Here is a 5186-nt window from a genome sequence, read left to right as displayed (position 1 = left end):
GGATCTGAGGAACCGGTAGGATCTCCGGTGGACCGCATCAGCAATCTCCCAGGCGTCATCCTTGAGGAGATCATCTTGCTTCTCCCCACCAAGGATTGCTGCCGCACACAAGTCCTCTCAACTCGGTGGCGCCCTCTATGGAGCACCGCGCCCCTCAATCTTAACTGTCATCAGATATCTGTCCTTCCTGAATTTGATCTCCTCAGAGCCATCGTCTCTTCTCACTAGTAGGGCCCCGTTCAACGCCTCTACATCCCGACAAGCTACCTGATGTCCATACCCGGCAAGGTGGACGCTTGGCTGACATCCCCTGAATTCGGAAAACTCCAGCAGTTTGAGTTCTACCATTACCATGAGAGTTTCATACCATAAACGTACCAAGAATTCGTGCCCACACCACCGTTGTCCATCTCGCGGTTTTCCTCCTCTCTACACACCGCCACCTTCGCCTGGTGCCATCTACCAGACGATCTGGTACAAATGCTTCAACTCCCACTGCTAAAAAAACTTTCGCTTGTGGTGGTTTATCTGTCGGAGGCCTCACTGCACAGCATCATCCACTCCAGTTGCCTTGCCCTGGAGCGCTTGCTAATTGTTTTGGGAATAGAAATCGGTATTAGTTGTCTCCAAATAAAGTTGCCTCACCTTAAAAGCATTGGAATTTGTTTTGAAGGACAACAGCTCATCATCGAAGATGCCCCTTCACTTGAAAGGTTGCTCCTTCATAATTGTTATACACCTTCAGAAATAACTGTCGTCTCTGCGCCCAAACTGGAGACCTTGGGTGTAATTCGTGACCTGTTAAATAATCACAAGGAGTTGGTGTTTGGCTCCTCACTTTTTCAGGTACCGTATATTATCATCTACACATTTGTAATCATATGCTGCATTTTTCATTTGTGCGCATAAGTTTTATATCATCTTCGAGTACACTTTGGGTACTAATATTATGTTATATGCTCAATGAAGAGTTCGTCCATTGATAGCCTATCAATGCTGCTGGATTCTGTCAAGATCATATATATCAGAATGTATAGTTTTGATCTGGACATAATTATTGGCTTGTTGCGATGCTTTCGATCTCTGGAGAATTTATACATAGACGTGATGATTTCATGCACATTGAAAGCCCGTATATATTGTACTAGAATTAACTGTTCACCTGTCGTTCTTTCGACATACTCTTTTTTCAGACCTTAACTGTTTTCAATCTTCATGTCTACTTAGGCAGAACCACATGGAGAAAAACATATAACCAATTGTTGGCGTAATAAGCACAAGGATTTTCTCAGTTCTCATGACATTTGTTTGAGGACAATAACGATGGGACGATATGCATCCAGCCAGGCAAACAGAAGCTTTGTCACATTCTTCCTGTTGAATGTGAGGTTACTATTGTCCATGAGGCTTAATTTTTACAGCAAGAGATTTCTCACGGACGAACATGTTGAACAGCAAAAAAAGAAGTTTCAGGTGGACAAATGGGCTTCTAAACGTGCTCGGCTTCTATTTACAATAAGTTGTAAACATCCTAAAATAAATTTTTTTGCACAGAATGTTGATTTTATGGATCAGACCGATCCATTTGTTTGTGACTGCAAAAAAGAGTGGTTGGGTTAGATGTTACTGTCATGTTCAATATGGGTTTTGTCTAAAAATTTGATGAACAATTAATCCTTGGGCTTTTTGTACCATTTGTATGCTTGACTTGCATGTTGTTGCCCTCGTACTCCCCTCCACCTGCCACTACACTGCCGCATCTTCCATGGCTGCCGTTCGTTCCCGTCCGAGGCCTTACCGTTGTTATCTGCCTTGGTTAGCTCGTTGTGCCCGCCGCCGTCTGGCGTTGTCAACATGGTCAACAACCAAGAGGAATCAGGAGATGATTGTACATGGAGAGGCTGATAGTAGGGACCCACCAGGGTCATTGCATTTCGCAAGCAGGTGCCTCGTTATTACAAGCCAAAAAAAATACTTCCTACTAATTGTTTGGCAACTAGGTTCCACGCTATTGTCAATGTAGTCAATAAACGAGAAAATTACACAATGAGCGGATAACACTAGGGACCCAGCAGCTCGCCCAGTTGTTTTTCAGTTTCAGAGACGAAGCTCAACTGCGCGTTGTGCGGGGGTTGTGGCCCGTCTAGCCCACACTTACGCTTTTATTAAGCACATGACGAGCCCAGTTGATATATTTTTTCTTTCTGAAATTGGCTAGCCAAGTTCTTTTTTTTGGAGAATACCAAAACCGAGGCCTACTTGCTTTTCTCAGCCCTGCTGGGCTGCAAATCTTTCAAGACGAGGAGGGATGTAAGTAGTAAGAAATGAGCTTCCCCAGAAAACGGGCTATAAGTTGTAAGAAATGGGTTGTAAATTTTTAAACCAAAGCCAACCGGCAATTGCATTAAAATATCATTTTTTCAGGATTTCTCTACTCTCTACTCTTATAAAAACCAAAGTCAACTGGCAATTACATTAAAATATCATCTTTTCTCCCACAAGACAAACTACTCATACAAATGCATCTTCATGTTCCGTGCAACGAACGGGCATCTTGCTAGTTAAGATTCTAAATTTCATTCATTTTTTGCGGAGAATTGTTTTTTGAATTTTATTTTGATATTAATTTTTTGAAAATTATTTTTAAGGTGACTCGAAATTTCGTGATTAAAAGAGTTCAGACCCCACCGAAATATGCAAAATTTCGTTCAATTTTTTAGCAGTGCCCAGAATATATGGTCTGTAATGCTAATAAAAAGAATATTGGCTTCAAATATCCTGAAGAATTAGCAAATGGGCTGTAAATTATTGAAAATAATGGCTAATGGGTTGTATGATGTTTTCCACAGATTTGGAGGCTGACTTCTGGGCCTACTAGGTTGATGATGACGCTGTCCTAAAAAAATTTTTGACGCGTACGCAAGGCTTTGTCAACTTAGTTAACACACAGCAGTGACTGTTGGATGTCCATCCAATGGCCGCCGTGCTTCTTCAATCTCTGATCTTCCTGCTCCAGCCGCCCAAACCAGCACCGGCGGGACTGCCTGCTCCCTCCTCCCGTGGCTGGGCGTGCTGCCGCCAGGCCATCCCTCTACCACCCACACATCCTGTTATTTTCCGGCGACATCAGCCTCACCCCGCAGCCGACAAGTGAGCGCTCGTTCTCCCCTCAGCGTGGGCATCCGCTGCGGTGGCTTCGCCAGCTCCGGGTGGTTCACTTCCTGGGCCTCGCCCTCGTCCATCGCGTTTGTGCTCTCGGCACGGCGAGGTCAACATGGTCAACAAACAACAACCATCGGAAGAGGCTGACAGTAGGGGCCCACACAGGAAAATGCCCCTTATTACACGCAAAATAATGATTCCTCCACCTGATAGCTGGGACCCACCGGAAGGGTCTCTGTATTTCGCGAAAAAACATCCCCCCCCCCCCCGCGCTGTTAGCTCAGACCCACCGGAAATGCCTCCTTATTACGCACAAAAAAAATGAATACTCCCCCTGCTAGCTGGGACTCACCTTGGTGGGAGGCTGACTTGTGGGCCTACTAAGTTTACGGGGATGGAGGGCTTTGTCAACTTAGTCAATATGAACGATTCTAGCTATAGTGACCGTACGATGTCCATCCAACGACCGTAGAGCTTCTTCAACCTCTGGTCTTCGTGCTCCAGCCGCCCAAAGCAGCGCCGGTCGTGTCGCATGCTCCTGCCTCCCATGGCCAGCTATGATGCCGTGGAGGCCTCACCGCCCCCTACTACTCCCACCGCTGGCCAGGCCATCCCTCTACTCACCCACACCCCCTGTTATTCTGTGGCGACGGCAGCCCCACACTGCAGCCGAACCAGTGAACCCTCATACTCCTCTTCACATGGGCATCCACTGCTGCGTCTTCCCCGGCTCCGCGTCATCCCCGGATCCATGTCGTCCCCTTCCTAGGCCTCACCGTCGTCCACCGCCGTGGTGCTCTCGGTGCGGCGTGGTCAGTGTGGTCAACAACCGACTTCCATCGGAAGAGTACTGTGCATGGAGAGGCTGACAGCTGGGTCCACGGCGGCCGCAAGGAATTTCCTCCTTATTACGTGCAAAATAATTATTGCTCCACCTGACATGAGGGACCACCGGAGGGGCCACCATATTTCGCGAAAAAAATGTTTCCCCCTGACTGCTGGGACCCACCAGCTACACCTTCGCGGGCAAGGAAGTGCGTCCGGGCAAAAAAAACCAAAATGATTCGCCCCCCTGACTGCTGGGACCCACCAGCTACATCTTCGCAGGCAAGGAAGTGCCTGACAGTCGGGACCCACCTGGTCGAAGCATATGTAGCGTTGTCATTCTGGTCGCGAACGTGTACGTACATATATACTGGTCGATGTAGAGGCGCACACGTGTCATAGTAGAGGCGCGTACGTGTCATAGTAGAGGCGCGCACGTAGCATGTACACGTACGTACAGCGGCCAGGGTGCAAGAAAGAAAATACGGCCACGTACGTACATACGGGCAGGGTCTCGAACGCCTACTCGTGCATACGTACGGCCAGGGCTCGTGTACATGGATGGCTCGGAACGGAGAAATAGCGTCGTCGTCGTGTTCATGGGGAGCCAACCGGCTGGGTCGGAACGGAATGCGTGGCCGTGTTCATCGGGAGGGCTTGGACGGAACAGGCGATGGAAACGAGCCCTGCGTACCGCACAACGGAGGAAACGGCCTTGTGTTCGACCGGCCACGTTCGGAACGGGGTCCTATTGATCGGGAGGGGTCTGGCGTACCGCAAAACGGAGGAAATGGACCTCCTACGGTCGAAATGGGGGTCATGTTGATCGGGAGGGGTGTGGCGTACCGCAAAACGGATGAAACAGACTTGTGTTGGAGCGCTACGATAGAAACGGGGGTCCTGTTCATCGAGAGGGGTGTGGCGTACCGCAAAACGGGGCTCTACGTGATACTGTTCATCTCCACCGTCGACCTCCTCCAGCCTCCATGGGCTATTGTTCATCCACCGTCGACCTCCTCCAGCCTCCACCTGCGAATGTTCATCCACGGGCTCCTGTTCATCCAGCCTCCACCGCACGCTACTCCACCGGCTACTGTTCAACCACCCCTCTCCACGGGCTCCTATTCAACCACCCCTCCACGGGCTACTGTTCATCCACCCCTCCACCGTCTACTGTTCATCCAGCCCTCCACGGGGTC

Source organism: Triticum aestivum, chromosome 5B (assembly GCF_018294505.1).
Source record: "Triticum aestivum cultivar Chinese Spring chromosome 5B, IWGSC CS RefSeq v2.1, whole genome shotgun sequence".
Lineage (NCBI taxonomy): Eukaryota > Viridiplantae > Streptophyta > Magnoliopsida > Poales > Poaceae > Triticum > Triticum aestivum.
This window is presented reverse-complemented; position numbering follows the sequence as displayed.